This window comes from Heterocephalus glaber, unplaced genomic scaffold, assembly GCF_053883595.1.
Source record: "Heterocephalus glaber isolate CG9 unplaced genomic scaffold, H.glaber_assembly_v1.0 deba00001452, whole genome shotgun sequence".
NCBI lineage: Eukaryota > Metazoa > Chordata > Mammalia > Rodentia > Bathyergidae > Heterocephalus > Heterocephalus glaber.
The window spans coordinates 2,717,209-2,734,678 of NW_028258302.1; the positions used below are offsets into that span (position 1 = coordinate 2,717,209).

A 17,470-nucleotide genomic window follows, 5' to 3' on the forward strand; every position below is an offset into this window, starting at 1 on the left:
TCGTGCCCCCTTTTTATAAGGACACAAATCCTACTGGATTAGGCCTTCCCTTTATGACTCCAGTTAACCTTATTTACCTCCCCAGATAGCGGTAATAATCTCCAAACATGATCACACTGGAGGTTAAGGGGTTAAGGCTTCAACATAGGAATGGGGAGGGGGATATACAAATCATCCCAGAGCAGCAAGCTATCCTAGGAAAACTCAGACAGGAGTGAGGAAGGGAGATGGGCCAAGGAGGAGCCCAGCATACAAACAAGCCAGCTGCCATCATGAACATCGGGAGTGCAATCCCAGGGGAGACTGGGAAATCGTGTCAACTGCACCCCATGGAGCAAAAGAGCTGGATTCTACACCAACTCCTGTTAGTCATGAGTTGAGGGTACTTCAGGGTGAGTGTGAATGTGTGTGGGGGGGGGGTCAAGTTAACCCCTGGCCCTGTGGCTGGGCAGCCTTGCCAGGGTCTGTGATCCCCTCAGCACTCACAGCAGCACTGGGCATCTCCACTGCTACTCACCAATGGAGTGGCTGCTCGTGGGGTGCTGGGTTTGAAGGGTAATCAGTGACTGGCCAGGCAGGTAAGGGCATTCCAGAAGGGGCCAAATGTGGATAAAGGTCCAAGGGGGGAGGCACAGTGTCTAGCCTGGAGATACAGAAAGAAGGGAGCGATGTGAGATTGAAACAGGGGCCAGCAGAGACCCCACGGTGAAGGTCAGATGGGATGGTTTCCTCTTGGGAGGCCCTGGAGAGGGTATTCCAACAGTGTGCTTAGCTGCTCAGAAACCCGAGCTGGGCTCTGACCCTAAGGCCATCTTAGAGTGTTGTCTTCCAGCACCCCCTCCAGCCTCTTGACTGCCCCTCTTCCAGCTCCTGGCACAGAAGCACCCCAAAAGCCAAGAATACCTTCGGCAGCCAGGAGACACAGACACTCCGCAGCAGAGAGAATCCATGGCAAGCCTGAGCCCCGGTGAACAGCAAGGGCAAAGAGGCCAGGAGTCCCAGGAAGGCAAGTGCTCCTCTCTTCCTCAGAGCCCAGGCCACCAGTAGAAGGCAGAACCAGGGTCGGAGCTGACCCCTGAAAAACTGCCAGAGAAGTAGCTCAGAACAAAAGCCATAAGTTCTATTCCCAGTACTGCAAAAAAAAAAAAAAAATTAAATTGAAATTTTAAATAAAGGTGTTTTAGTCAGCTTTTCATTCCTAACTACCTAAGATAAAACAATTTAAAAGAGGGAAGATTTATTTTTGTTCATAGTTTCAGAGGTTCTAGTTCATGGTTAACTGTCTCCATTGCTTTCAGACCTGTGGCAAGGCAGAATCATCATGGCAGAAGAGCATGATGCAGGAAAGGTGCTCACCTCCAAGCAGCCAGGAGGAGGAAAGGGTAAGGCAGAGCCAGGGATTTAGCTCAGTGGTTCCACTGCCTGCCTTGAAAGTGCAAGGTTCCGAGTTCAATTCCTGATGAAAGAAAGAAAGAAAGAAAGAAAGAAAGAAAGAAAGAAAGAAAGAAAAAAGAGTAAGGCAGCCAGAGAGGAAGGGGCCAGGGATGACAGATATAGTCCCCAAAGGTCCACTCCCTTCAACTAGCCTCCACTTACCATTTCCATCGCCATCGTATTATGATATCATCAATGGATTAATCCACTTGATAAATTTAGAACCCTTGTAATCCATTCACTTCCCAAAGAACTCATCAGCTATCAGACAAGCCTTTAACACATGAGTTTTAGGAAACATTTCAAATCCATAACAAAGGATCTGGTTAAACAAAGTGTATGTAGTACATGGAGTTTTTAAAGTAAGGTAAAGGTAAGATATACTTTCATAAAAAATATTTGAGGGTTAATCTTGGTTGTCAATTTGAATTAAGAGTCACCTAGAAAATCAGGAAAGCAGACTCCTGTCTGTGAGGGTGTTTCCAGAGATGAGTGGCATGCGGGGCCAGTGATCTGAGAGGGGGAAGGCTGTTATTCAATAGGCTTAGGCCAGGATAGACTAAAAAGCAGAAGGGGAATTTCACATACGCACAAGCTCAAATCCTCTTGAAATGATAAATTTTTCTGATGTGGACATCAGACTCCAGATTCTTCAGCCTTTGAATGTGAATCCACAGCGACCACTTCCAGAGAACTTCTAGGCCTTCAGCCTCTGACTGGGGCTGCATCCTCAGTGCTTCTTGTTCTGAGGCTTCCAACTTCTTGGGCTGAGCAGTTGCTGGTTTCCCCCGCTGTCCAGCCTGCAGATGGCCATTGCAGGACTATCCGGCCTCTGATCATGTAAGCTAATCTAACCAGGTGTGATCAAAAAATACAGTACTTGCTGCTGCCAAGTACCCTCCAATAGAAGGGCAGAGATCTTCATATGAGAAGCTAGCTATATAGCAAAACTTTGTAACAACGTGTGACAAATTTCAACTTGGTTGGGGCAGCAGTTTGTTGTGAGCTACAACTGAGAGAAGGTGTATTTTAAAGTGCACAGTAAATCATGGATTACAGTGAATTAACATAAAGTTTTGTCAACTTCACTGGAGTTGCACCATCGTGCTGCTTCAGATTCCAGCATTTCGGAAGTGCCATCATAGGAGATGAAACTTGGTCTATAGTTATGATCCTGAGACCAAGATTCAGAGTTCTCAGTGAAAATCACCTCACATGAAAAAAGCGCATCAATCAAGATTCAACATCAAGGTAATGTTGATTATGGTTTTCTTTCTTTCTTTCTTTCCTTTGATGGAATCATGTGAGCTGAGTGTGTACCCAGAAACACCACAGTGAACTCTGAATATTATAAATGCTTATCAGGCCTGGTCTGGTGGTGCACACCTGTAATCCCAGCACTCAGGAGGCTGAGGCAGGAGAATCACCACAAGTTCCAGACCAGCCTGGGCTACACAGTGAGTTCAAGCCTGGTCTGAACTGCATGGCAAGACCTTGTCTCAAAAAAGATAAGGACTTATTAGAACATATAAAAATTATGTGTGTAAAAATGACTTAAATGGGTAATGGTATCATCCTCTATCATGACAATGCTCTATGTCACACATGGCTTCTAGTATGGAGATTTCTGTCAAATAAAAATATTATGTTGTGTCCTCACCCACCTTATTCACCAGATCTGGAACCATGGAACTTCTGGCTCTTCCTCAAAATCAAAATGACCATGAAAAGTAAGTGTTTTGAATTAATTCAGGTCATCAGATTAGCCACAACAGCACAACTAAAGACACTCATGAAAGAGGACGCCCAAAACTGTGTTAGAGGGGCTGGAGACTTAGCTCAGTGGGACCCCACCTGCTTTGCCAGTACAAGGTTCTGAGTTCCATCCCCTGTACTGCAAACAAAACAAAGCAAAGCTGCTTTAGAAAGTGACAAGAACAATGGGACAAGTGTGTTTGAAGAGAGGAGGAGTATTTTGAGGGAGATTCATGGTAATGTGTGTTTTATTGTAATAATTTTTTAATTTAAACATTCAGCACATTTTTATATCACACTGAGTACATTCTATTGGTTCTATTCTTCTAGAGAACTCTGAGTAATAAAAAACATGTCTTTAATACAAGAAAGGTAGTCCAGAATCTACAGAATAATATGTATAACATATACTCATCTTTAATAAATAAAAACTGAAAGCCCTACCATTTGTGGGAGATACCACTTATATATTAGATGTGTGCTAGCGGCAGGGGAGGGGATAATAACAATTGAAGGAAATTTATTCTCTCTGGGAGAAAGATTCAGTTGATATAAGCTTGAGTTCTGAATCAGACATGTTTGAGGTGATTTCTGTGAGCTGGAAGCTAAGTGTTGTCATAATCTCTTTGCTGTCTTAGTCCATTTTCCATTGCTATAACAGAATATCAGACTGGATAATTTCTAACAAAAGAAGCTTAATTTTTTCAGTTCTGGAGTTGGGTAGTCCAAGGTCAAAGGTCCCCATCTGGTAAGCACCTTCATGCCTCATAACATGGCAGAGGGTATCACATGGTGAGAGAGAGAGAAGAGAACATATGCCAGAGAGGGCTCACTCTTATCATAAAGGCACTCCCACAATAACAAATGGCATTCATCTAATCATGAGGTGGGGCCCTCATGACCCAATCACCTCCCAATATCATCACAGTGGCAATTAAATTGCAACAGGAGCTTTGGAGAGGTCACTGAAATTATAGCATTCTGCCCATGACATCCCCCCCACACACACACTCATGTCCCCCTCACATACCAAATACATACCTTTCATTATAATGGTCCCCAAGTCTTCATTCATGCCAGGATCAACTCAAAATCCAAAGTCCAGAGTCTGGACTCTGGACTCAAGGTGGGACTCAAGGTATGATTCATCCTAGGGTGAATTCCTTCCAGTTGTGAGCCTGTGAAATAAAAACAAGTTCTCTACTTCCAGAATAGAATGGTGGGAGAGATATAGGATAAAAATTCCCATTCCAAAAAAAGAGAAATATGCAAGAAAAGAGGGGTAACTGGTCTCAGGTAAGTCCAAAACACGACCAAGAAAATGTCATTACACCTTAAGGCTTAAGAATAACTTTGATTCCATGCCTGGCTTCCTAGACATCCTGGTGCAGAGATTGCCCCCCACCCAAGGGTTGTACCCTGATGGGTTTGCTGTGGTGTGCCCAGGCAGCAGCTCTCGTGGATTGGAGTCTCATGCCTTCTGTTCTCCTAGGGATGGCACTGCATATTGGTAGCTCCACAGTTCCAGTGTCTTGACAGTAACCCCATTCCTGCAGCTCCACTAGATATTGCCCTACTAGGAATTCTCTGCCAGTGCCTCTACTGTGGCACGTTTCTGCCTGGGCTTCCAAGGAGTCTGCAACACCCTTTAGAATCTAGGTAGAAGCCTCCATGCCCCATACTCTTGAGTTCTGCACACCTACAGAGCCAGCCCCATATGGACATGGCCAACACTTACTTCTTGTGCCTGTTGGAGCAGCCAATAGAGTCCCAAAGTAGTCCTGGGCAGGGAGCCTGTGGAGGGCACCCTGGTCCTATTCTCCAAAAAAACATCCTACCTTCCCAGAGTTCTGGGCCTGTGATGGGAAGGTTAGCCTTGAAGATCACTGAAACGCATTTAAGGTCTTTCTCCCATTTTCTTGAGAAATAACATCCATATGCCTTTGAATCGGATGAATTTTTTTTTTTTTTTTGAGACGGGATCTTGCTATGTAGGTCAGACTGGCCTTGAACTCACTATATAGCCCAGGATGGCCTCGAATTTGTGGCAATCCTCCTGCCTCAGCCTCCTGAGTGCTGGGCTATAGGAATGCATCATCACTCCTGGCCAAGTCAGATTAATTTTTAACAAAAGGATCAGTATTCTCTCTCTAATGTGCTTTTTCAATCCTTAAGTAGCTGGGCTGGAAAGTTTCTAAATCTTTTCTCTTAATTATAAATTCTGTCTTTAAATAGTTTCTTTTCTCTCTTATTCCACCATAAACAGTAAAAGGTAGCCATATACAACTTCTTCACCATTTTGCTTGGAAGTGTCTTCTCCCAGACACAGTGGTTCATTGTTCTTAAGGTCTGCCTCCCACAATGCCTCAGGCCTTGATGCAAGGTCTTTGAAACTATAGACCAAGGATGGCTTCTACTCCAGTTTCCAATATCTGTTCCTCATCTCCACATGAGATCTCATCAAGATTGTCTCGACTTTCCATATTCCTGCCAGTACTCTGGTCGTGACCACTTATACAATCTCTAAGAGTTTCAGACTTTCCCTGATCTCTGAGCCCCCACAGAATCACCCTTAATGCTCCATTCATGATAATTTTGGCTTTTTCTACCCTGTTCCTCTAGATTCTTCCAGCCCCTACCCATTGCTCCATCCCAAAGCTACCTCCCCATTTCAGGTGCTTATTGTACCAACTGCCTCACTTCTCAGTACCAACTTCATCTTAGCCCATTTTCTGCTGCTTTAATAGAATAATACAGAGTGGAGCCAGGGATTTAGCTCAATGGTTCCATCACCTGCCTTGCAAGTGCAAAGTCCAGGGTTTGATCCTTGGTACAAAAAAAAATACAGACTGGACAGTTTATAAGAGAGAGAAATATATTTCTCAGTTCTGGAGTGTGGGAAAGCCAAGATGGGAAAGCCACAACTGGTGAAGGCCTTGCTGTGACGTAACATGGTGTAGGCATCACATCGTGAAATCACATGACAGGGGTGAGGGACAAGAGAAGAGTGCACCACTGAGAGCGCACTTTATAATAAAGCTTCTCCCAAGATAACTAATTTTATCCCACAATAACGGCATTAATCCATTCACTAGGGTGGAGCCTTCATGACCTAATTGTTCCTTAAAAGTCCTATTTCTTAATACCATCCTGGCCAGGGATTTAGCTTAGTGGTTCCATCTCCTCCCTCAATACCATCCCTGTGGCAATTAAATTCAATGTGAGGGTTTTTTGGGGGGGAGAGGGATTCAGATCATACCAGGTCACCTTCCTGTCCAAGTGCCTCATTCTTTCTTCTCCAAACTTTGGGTTGTGTCCTAGCAGCCATCCCCTGTGCCACAGATGGAAGCTGGCATCTGTTCAGACTTGGGCAAGGACCACTAGGAACTCCAGAGGAGCTGGGCCCATGAGCACCCATAATGAGGAATTTCCTAAGGTCCACTTGGGACTTTAGGATCACCCTGTCCCTGTCCAGGGTCCTGACTGGCAAGAAGGCGAGTTCTCAGGGCCCACTGTTGTCCAGACACTGGGACACAGGGGCATCTTTTCCATGCCAGACAGGAGATAAACATGTTCAGAGACACATGCCTTGTCCTCTCTCTGCCTAAACTCCCTATAGGAAGTTGAATGTTATGCCCACATCTTAACTCCTAGAACCTGTGAATGGGGTCTGGAAAGAGGGTGTTTGTGGATATAATTAAGTTAAAGATCTTGAGATGAAATCATCCCAGATTATTTGAGTAGGTCCTAAATCCAAATGTCAAGTGCTCTTTTCAGAGAAAGCCAGAGGTGGTTTAGACACAAGAAGATGATAGAGGCATAAATTGGAGTGATGTAGCCACAAGGAATGCCAAAAGGCACCTAGAAGAAGAAAGAAATAGATTGTCCCTTAGAGCCTTTGGAGAAAATACATCCCTACTGACACTTGGATTTCTGACCACCCAGGCTGTGGTCATTTGTCACAACACCTGTAGGAAACCAATATACACTCCATGTGGTCCTTTGTCCTCTACTATGGGTGTGGGCCAACCATCCTTCAAGACAGCATCCTATAGAGGTCTAGAGTTCAGAACTAGACAGGACCCTCCATTTGAGGTTTCTATAGCTCTGCAAACCTCCCTTGGCTAAGGCTCAGAGGACAGGGTGGGGCCCTCAGATAGCAGCTTCACCCCACTTTTCCCTCATCTGTATTTGTTTTTCCAACTCCTTGGTGCTCCTCTGTGAAGTGGAAGGACTTCCCATTTCTTCCCAAGCTGGGTGAGGACTTTCCTGAAGTCACACCCTAAATTCTGTAAGCCTATGGCTTGGGTAAAACTCCATATTCAGTCCTCCAAGTTTGCTTTGATATCTACCAGAGAGCTTTGGGGCCAGAGAGATCAGCTTTCTCTGTCTTATGGTAGATGGTGATTCTCTAACATCTATTTCCCAGCTCCTCTTCTTAAAAATACCCCAGTTCTCAATCTGGAATCCATTTCACCCTCACAGATGTATTTCAGAGGAAGGTGACCCCCAACCTCAAATCCAGAGGACAGCTCCAACTGGTGTCATGGAATCCCACCCCACCTGCATGGTGATTGATCCAGAAACCCAGGCCTCAGCACCAGCACAGGGCACACTCTGGGCCATGGGAATGGGTCTGTGTCCCCAGCCAAGATGCAACAGGAGAAGTGATATTTGTGGGAGCCTGGGGACAGGTGCTTTCTTGCTCTTAAGCAGGGACAGGCTCTCCTTCCTGTGTGTGTCATGGTCTGATGACTGTGCTTACCAGCCATTTGGCACTTCGGCGAGAAACCAGCCCAGGGATGAAGCCATCAGACTAGAGAAGGTACAACCAAGGGAACTATAAAAAATAGACCAGAGTTCCTAGATGAAGCCAAGCCTGCAGCCCACCCTATCACTACATTCTGGTTACCTGGATCAATGTATTTCATTATTTAAGCCAGTTCATGTTGGACTAAGTATTCTTTGCATCCCAAAGCATCCTAACTAATATATTACTCAACAAAGCCAGCTTTTAAAACTACTGTCTTGTTATGGGCTTTGGAAGCCTATTTTGGATCCTACTTAACTAAGTGCTCTTTATTCCTCTTTCTATCACTGTCCTATTTATTTCAATCCTCTTTGATGCTCTGGCTGAATAAGAGGAAAATCTCATACAAGGAAAATGAGACAAAATGAACATTGCTATATGTTAAAGAAATTGTCTACATTACGCCAACATTCATTCACTAATCTGGGGGAAGAAATTTTAAACCATTAATAGTGATCATCTCTGGGGAAGAGAATCTAGAGGAACGGATCTCTAAATTGTTTATTACTATAATGTTTGAATGTTTAGAGCTAGCATAAATTAATTTGTAATATAAAATCCTTAGGATTAAAAAAATAACCCAAGACAAATTGAGTTCCCTGGGTGCTTGTTCTAGAGAAAGTTAATCCTTTATACCAACAAATAACTCAAAAAGTCCCAGGGATTTAGCTCAGTGGTTCTGCCGCCTGCCTCACAAGTGCAAGGTCCAGAGTTCAATCCCTGGCACCAAAAAGAAAGAAAGAAAAAAGAAAAGAAATAACTCAAAAAGTAACACTATTTCTTTAAAATTTGAATACAAATTTTCAACAACTTATAATGGCCTGGTCCTTGTTCATGCAGAAGAGTGAGTGTTCCCTGTCACAGGAAAATATCTACCAAGGCTTTGCCAAGTAGTTATTTACAGGACTCTGGCATCTCCTGGGGGTCAGGAGAGGGGCTTCAGCTCTGAGGTCCGGGCCCTGGCTCCTCCCTCCCTTGTATCCCTGAGTCTCAGGCCTGAAGGTGCCCACACCTGCTGGAGTCTGAACACCATCCTTACAAACTCCTGGCCTCCACTTTCACTAGTTCTGTGGGAGCTGTGTTGCCTTCCCGAGCCCTGTGCCCTCCTGGGACAGAGATGTAGACCTTCAGCATCTCTGGAGGGGTCCAGGTCTCCAGGGACTCCATGCACATTGCACTGCTCCAGGGTCCCTGTCACTCCCTCAGGCCCTAGCGTCAGGATCCCTGTCTCACTTGGTCCTAAGCAGGCCACACATGTCAGAGACATTTTCTGGGGGTGCTGATGATGCACCCACATGTAAAGGCAGGAAAGGCTGGTTTCTGGAGTCAGTAGTTGGGCAGGGATGTAGGAGCTAGGGAGAGACACGGTTCTATGGACCTGCTCTCCTTGGCCTGCACTTCTTTTCCTCTCTGCGCCCAGTTCGAAGCTTGGTTCCTGGACTTGGCCACTCTCCAGAGTCATTGGTGCCAAAAGCAGAGAAGGCCTCAATGTTGACCACCAGAGGGTGCTACATGGTCCCTACTTCCAGAACCCCAACTCTCAGAAAGGCCAGCATGGGGGACCACAACACTTCCCCTGCTGCCCTGGCCCTAGGGATGGTTTGGAAGGAGACGTCTAAGGGGCAGGGCTGACAATTGCACTCTGTTTCCTGCCTGCTCATTGTTCCTGCTGGAAGACATCACCCCTCACATAGGCATATGGAACTGTCTAGATCCCCTGAACCTCCTTGTCCAACCCTGACATTTGCCTGGATGGGCAGCAACTGTGCAGCCTACAGTCCCACCTTGATCCCTGAGTTGGGGCTGGTTCCCAGGGAGCCCACAGGTGCCAGCTCTGTGCTGAGCACTGGAGTTCAGAGATGGAGACTTTGGTCTTGGTCCCAGTGGGCTGGCACAGAAGGCAGACAGAGACAGATGAAAGTGGAGCCAGTGGCTGCCATGGGTGGGACTGTGGCTCTGTATGGTGCTTAATGCTGGCTTTGGATGTGATATTGAACTGCATCAGTCCCTGACCTCAACAAGCAAGCAACATTCCTAGCAGGGAGCTACTTCGATGCCCTTACGTGCCACAGCATCTGAAGCCTTGCCCTCTTGCAGCCCGCCCCCCAGTGAGCTATTTAACAGGCCATCCAGGTATAGGGTTCTCTAAAGCATTTACTGCCACCTGACATTACATATGTGACTTGTTTCTTGGTTGTTCTTCTCACACTCGAATGTCCGCTCTTTGAAGACAAGGCTTTGTCTGGGTTTCTCTTATATCCCCAGGCCCCAGGACACAGCCTAGCATACCATCTATGTCTATGGATTCAGTATTTTTGGACAAAGGATGGTAATTGAAAGCAATCACCCACCAAAAAGTCTTCAAGTCCTACAGAAACTGTCAGCTCCACCTCTGTCATCTCTTCTATTCAAAGCTTCTCTCACCCACCCTCAAGGGTCCCATCTTCAAGGATCCCTCCATCACAGGCCCTGTCACTCTGGCTATAGTTGTTTACATGTCTGTGGGTCCCCTGCCCCTCCCCTACACAAACACACACACACACACACACACACACACACACACACACACACACACACACTCCTAAGGAAAATATCTTTGAAGGTGGGCTGGGGGCCAGGCCAGTTTCTCTCTGGGTCTCCAGAGTCTCTACAAAGGGCAGGACTAGGCATAGCATCAGAGCTAGAATGTTTGGAGACTAAATACAGGAGGGAGTAAAGAAATGAAGAAATGAGTGAATGAACAAAGGAGTGAATGACTGAATGAGCACCCATTAGTGAACGGGTATGTGAAGCAGCAAGTAGACACACGAATGAGTAAGTCAGTCAGTGTTGGGGGAGAGCAGGCAGTGGGGAGGGAGTGGTGAGTGAAGGAGGCTTCCCAGCCTCCTCCAGAAGCCCTGGCATCAGTAGCCCTGCCACCCGCAGCCCTTTGCCCATGTTCTGTGCCAGCCAGCCCCACCATGCCCCCTCCCAGAGCCAGCTCCCATCAGCGCTGCTCAGTACATGCTCCTTGACACTAGCCAGACCCTGAACCAGGCAATGAATCAGACAAGGCCTTGCCCTAGGGCTCCCAGTACTGGGGGCAGACAGTCAGCCTCATAAATAAACTGGATCCTATGCTGGGCAGACATGTGTTCCAGCATGGTGGTGAGCTCAGGGTTGGTGCTGGAGCCTGAGGCATGGTAGAGTTGTTCTAGTGGAGGAAGGCAGGAGAATTTCAGGAGACAGCAACCTCTGAGTTCGGCATAGAAAGAGGGAGAGGGTGGGGAGAGGGTAGTGGGGGAGCAGGGACAGCACGCACTAAGCACAGCTGGAGCAGGCAGAGTGCTCCGTGGGAGCTCTGCAGGAGGAAGGTATGGTGGGAGACGATGTTAAGGGAGATGGGGACTGGCAGTGAATGCTGGGCACAGCAGTGGATCTTGGAATGGGCATGGCAGAAAATATAGTGGGCACAAGGATAACAGACCCTATGTGTTCCAGGAGGAAGATGGAAGCTCCAAGGAAATGTCATAAGGAAAATTTCAAGGAGTTGCCAGGCTGCCCAGACCTGGATCCTGCCACCACTTCTGCATGATTCTGCTTCTGGCTTCTTTCCATGAAGAAGCTGCCATCATCCTTCTACCCTAAGGTTCATTGTCAGAAGCCTGAGACATTTGGGATCCCCAGACTGGGGAGGTTATTTTTTTTTTCAGGGCAACACTTGTAGATGGAGCACTCAGAGGTTAGTTTGCAATGATTCTGACCATGATGGGAGATCTGGGGTTCCCAAGGCAAATCAGAGAATTCAGAGATTGGCAGAAAACTCAAAACTGGATAGGTCAATACCAGGGAGGCACAGCACCCCCCTCCATCCCCAGAAAAGTATCAGCCAGTCCCAAATGATGGTGGTGTTGAGGTTGAGTAACCCTAATTCAACAGATGAACATGCTCAGGATTTGGGGCAAAAGAGGGTTCCCAACAGTTACAGTAGCTCTTCCCTTGTGTCAGGAGCTAGGATGAGTGCTTTACAGCCACCAGCTCGTAACACCCATCCCTGCTACACTGAGGAGGAAACTGAGTCCTAAGGCAGTATGTGACTTGCCCAAGGTCACCCAGCTGGGTGGGGGATGATTCCAACCCAGGGAGTTGGGCTTCAGAGCCAAGCTCTCGGTCGTGACATTTTATGCCTTCCTCCACAGCCTGGTAGTTGGGGCAGATCTGACACTTGGACCTTGGACTCTGCCCTCCAGGGCAAGTACGACTTTTTGCTCTGCTCTGTGCTCTTGGCCTATGCAGAGATCTTGGGCTGGTTCATTGCAAAGAGGCACTTGGCAGGCAAAGATCTCAGTCTGTCGGGGATGTGGTGGGCGGACAGGAGGCAGATCCCAGGGACAGAGAGCTTTTGTCTGCCTGCAGATGGGCAGGCAGGCCTGGGCTGTGTGGCCAAGCCCAAGGGCCAGCCAGGTGCAAACTCATTAGACGGCGGTTGAGGCTGCCAAAGAGACGGGAGCAATTAGAGGGCCCAGCTTGAGCAGGAAGTAGAAGCACACCACAAGAGCTGCTGAGCTCCTGCCTCCACACTGGGCCCTGCTTCCTGGCAGCAGCTGCAAAGCCTGTCTTCTAGATGGTCACAGGAGCTCTGTCCTGACTGATGAAACGACTGTGTGCTGGGCAGGGCTCGGCACACATCTCTGCTTTCATCTCCCAAAGGCCTTGGCAGATTGGAATGACTAACCCCACTGCACTCACATATTTATCCATCCATTTGGTGCCTGCTGTGTGCAGAGCTGCGCGAAACCCTGGGAACAAAACAGACAAACCCTGTGCTCATGAAGTGCATGCACTAGAGGGAGGGAACAAAGAGCAAAAGGGGTGATGAGAGGTGAATGGGGAAGACTACTTTGGAGAAAGTGGTTAGGGACAGCCAGTCTGAGGAGGTGACATTCAGAGAAGAGGAACTGAGACTCTGGGCCCAGAAGTGACTTGTCCAAGATCACCCGCTGGTACCTGAAGGAGCTGGGCATTAGTCCCAAGCTTGCCTTACTCTATCCATGACCCAACCATCTGTCTCCTGGGAGATCCCTCCCTGCTAGAGTCTGTTATATTTGGGCCATTGGCACAATACAGCATACTTGTGAACTTCTCTCATATATTTGTGACATTGGCACAGTGTCTCTGATTCCCACTCACAGGAACCCCAAGACTTAGATAGCCTGATCACGTCCATTTCTCAGGTGGGAGAACTGAGTCCCAGAAGGAACCCATAATAAGTCCAAGGACTCAGTGAAGGAGTGATAGACAGTGGACTTGAACCAGCGTCTTTGATTCCCAAGCCTACCTTCCTTCTGCCACACCTTGTCCCTTCCTGGCCCACCACTTAGCTCATGCTGAACACCTAAAAGGAAGGCAAAAAGTAGATTCACTGTAGACCACGTGTCCACGGGCAGGGCCAGTCTCCTTAGGGATTCCATTTCTCTATTAGAAAGTATGAAATTGATCCCGACTGGCTCTCAGATTTCCCGAGTCAATTGTGTTCAGTAAGCATTCCTTAAGGAGCGCTGTGCCCCGGAGAGACGGATAAAGGAGGCTCAGCCTCGTCACAAGCCAGCAGGCAGAAGATCATGCAATTCAAGGCTGAGTGGCTGAAGCTTGTGTCCAACCACCCCACACCACTCCCCATAATTCCAGCCTCTGCTACCTGAGTGAGGCCCAGGCCACCTTACCTGCTGCCCCATTCTAATTCCAGCTCTGGGTGGGTGCTAGGAGGGCCTCCCAGAGGAGAGGCTGAGTCATGATCCAAATCTCTCTGGGCCACGATTGTCCACAGGCTGTGTGACCTTGGCAGGCAGCCACTCCCCACACTCAACCTCAGTTTCCTTATTGATTAACTGAGGAAGCACAAGGATCAGAGCAAGTCAGTCCCATAACACAAGACAAGGGTTTTGAGTGCTTTCTTCATGTAAGTCAACAACCCCATGGAACAGGTAATATCATTATCCTTGATTCACAGAGAAGAAAGCAGAGGCTTGGAGGGGTGGAGTCACTTGGCCAAGGCCACACACTAAGAAATAACCCAGTGGGGATCCACACCCAGGGCTCTGCTCACAACAAGAAGCCGCTGACTTGCATAAGTGTCTGTGCCCTTTGACCTGTGCAGCAATCACTCCCAGGGACTTTATCTGTAGGAAATAATCTAAGAAAGCCAAATTTACAACATGGTAGATAATTAGAAGCCATGCATGCGCCCAACACAGGGGCCCTGTTTGTTTTAGAAGTTAGGCAGCTTCAGAGAATTGTGGCTTACTGAGCATCCACTTTGCTAATACTCTCTTGTAATCCCCAAGCCGACACCATGAAGTGAGAATTGCTTCCCCCATTTCTACAAGTCCTCAGGTTAAGCGAGGTTGAGTGAACTGGTGAAGGCACACAACTACTGACAGGGATGGGCCTCTTCACAGCCAGCACAGAGAGAGCTGCATGGTTGACAAGCAGGAAAACCAGGGTGTGGCCTCAGGCTCTAGAGTCTGAGACTGCTTTCCTGCTGAGCGGACACCTTGGATGAGTCAGGAAGCCTCTCTAAGCCTTGGTTTCTCATCTGTAAAATGGGGATGGTGCTGGCTGTAGCATGTTCTGGTTGCAGGATAGAGTAACGAGTGAGTGCCTGACCACTGTGCCTGGCTGCTGGGGCTGGAGTGTGTGTCTCAGGATCGATGCATGGGTGTCCAGTGCTGCAGTGATGCGAGCTGGGGCCTGGTGGGAGATGTATGGGCCCTGGGGGTGGAGCCCTCAGAAATGGATGGATAATGCTTTTCTCCAAAGAACTGAGTTAGTTATTTAGTTATTTGGGGAGCTTTCTGTCTTCTACATTCCCCTGCTTGCCCTTCTGTTTCCCACCATGGATGCAGAGTATGAAGTCCAGCACCATTCTCTTAGGCTTTCAACCTCCAGAACTGTAACCTTTCCACATGACCCAGTCTCAGGTATTCTTTTACCGCAACCGAAAACAAACTACGACAATAACCAGTGTCACCACACAAGCAGAAAAACACCCAGGTGGTGGTGAAAAGTGGTTTTGTGTGATGGTGGGGGTGGAGGTGAAAAAGAGACTTGGGAGAGGGTGGGATGTGAGAGAACTGAAAGGAGACAAAGAGGCCAGGAGAGGGCTGGGTAGAATCTGGGGTACAGACTGGCAGGTGAGTTCCCTTAGCTAGCCTCTCTGGCCATTTGGGATGCTGCCTCTTTGACTATGTTCAGCAACTGAACCCCACGGACCAGGCTTGTCATTCAGGTTACATCTACCCCAAGGTCAGATCTACTGCAGGGGTCCCAGCCCACAGCACAGGCTGGCCATATAGGAAGAGTCACAGATATTTGCTGAATAAAGGATTTGATTTGATCTTTTAGCAGCTCTCTAGTTGAAAAGCATGCAAATAATCATTTAGTGTCTCCCACGCCCTCTCCAGAGGGGAGTAAAGGCTTGTGCAGAGTCACCTAGTGGATGATGTCACAACCAAAATGGAACCCACTGACCCATCTCTCAGGCACTTACCCAGACCACTTGCATCTGGTCTGGCTCCACCGCAGGCTGTGAGACCTAGATTCAGGGGCTCATGGCTCAGGTGCAGATCTCACAAGGTTAGAAGAATATCAAATTGAATCAGAGCCATGAAGGTATTTGGAAAGAAAACCAGTGGAGATATGGAGTGAGGGAACCACAGGAACACACAAATGCGGCAGAGAACACACAGATGAGGCATCAGGGTGCTCTAGGAAGGGTGAGGTCAGGACAAGGCCCCACTGGGGTCTGAGTGGCCTGAGGTCCTGGAAGGCAGGTGGTAGGGATTTGGGCAGGGTCTTTGGAGCTGACGCAGACAGAGGGAGGGAAGCACATGCTCCACTGAACCATGGTGTGGTGAGACAGAAACAGTGAGGCCTAGCAGCTGCAGGTTAGGGCTTTCGCAAGCTCCCAGCTGCAGCCGAAGGCAGGAGATTAGTTAGTAACAGACAACAAAATCCCACAGAGACAAACACCCCAGGCCTGTCCCAACCCATCTTTCTGATGGGCTCAGACCTGAGTCTGCGCAGATTTCCCACCCATTCCCAACCTAACCTTGGACTTGAAGAGGCCAGCAGCTCCCTTTGGCCAGTTCTTCTGTCCCTTCCCCCAATCAAACAAATTCTGTGTTCATTGCTTGTCCTCCTTCCTTGCTGGATTCCAGCCTTGTCCCACCTGTCTCATATAGATGCTGCCATCAGTTTGCTGACCCTTTCTCCCAAACCTTTGCTGATTCCTCATGTCCAGAGTCCAGTTCACGCCCCTGGATTTGGCATTCCGTATCTCCATGATCTAGTCTTTGCCTGACTTCAGTTCCTTCTGCCCTCATCCTGCCCTGCTCCAGAGCTGACCCTCTGTCTTGGGATACCTTCCTCACCTGGCCTGCTCATCCCAACCTGGATTTGGCCTGGCAGGTGCAGTGTGGTCCTTATATACACCCTTATATACACTTGTGGTCAAAGGAGGGGCCCAACCAGTGGACATGCCTGTCTCTGAAGAGGGGTGACCTATGTCTTTGAGTCTTAGCAGAGAAGAAATCCCAACCCTGCCACTTCCTGGCAATGTGACTTTGGGGAAGTAACCCTTAGACTCTCATCTGTAGAATGTGGATGACAGTCTCTCCCAGGAGTCCACGCTCTTGGCCCAGTGCAAGTGGCAGAGATAATTCTCCATGCACCTTAGCCATTATTGCCCTCACCTGGACTCGTACTGCTCAGTGCAGTCCCTGCAGCAAGCACTGAGCCACCAGCAGGGAGCAAGGTTGCCAAACAACAGCCTCCCACAAAATACAGAAATACCTCTAGCCCAACTTCCATGTGATCCATGGAGGCCCAGGGCTCCAACGTCAGTTAAGGACGGAACTAGACAGGAAGCCACAACCCTCCTCACATTTAACTTCTCCTTTTACTATTCCTAAGGACCTTCAGAGAGCTCTCCCCTCCCATTCCTCAAAACTCATTTTCTGAGATAGTTTTTCTCTCCAAATTCCTTTTCCCTCTGTCCCTATAGGCCTTGCTCTGACCTTTCCTGGCAGAGCTAAAGAGCAATTCCTGGCTTGCCTTTTCCCTACTCAGCTAGAAAGCCGAATTCTTTTCCTCTTGGGCCTGTACTGGACTTTTCTGTTCTTAGCCTTTAGGGTCTGCTCTGTGAAGGAAAATCTAGGGGAGCTTAGGCCTCACCTCTTCCCCTCCCTTCAACAGGGCCAGGTCCTGCCAACAAGCAAGCAAAGGACCATTTTTCCACCTCTTCAACTTGGACCCTGCTTTCTTCTTCCTCTAGCCCTGCCTCTTGGTGGTGACCTATTATTTCCAGGTCGCCTGCCCTAACCCCTGAGGCTGTCTCTACTTCCTCTTTACCTCCAACCTCCACTCCAACTGCTTCTGTGCAAGACACTGGTGATTTGAATTTCTCTAAACCCTTGGGCACTCTAGAGGCTT

The 17,470-nt window shown here is 48.1% G+C and overlaps 1 long non-coding RNA gene across 1 annotated transcript in view; it reads right to left on the reverse strand.

Annotated features, from left to right (window-relative positions):
* LOC110347117 (uncharacterized) overlaps positions 1-15,470 on the reverse strand; it is a 47,545-nt gene extending 32,075 nt beyond the window's left edge. Inside the window, exons 1-2 of the long non-coding RNA XR_015452691.1 lie at positions 13,702-15,470; positions 4,231-4,367 (exon numbers count right to left, since the gene is read on the reverse strand). This is a non-coding gene — a long non-coding RNA (uncharacterized LOC110347117). The remainder of the gene's footprint in view (positions 1-4,230; positions 4,368-13,701) is intronic.
* Positions 15,471-17,470: the final 2,000 nt, after the last annotated feature.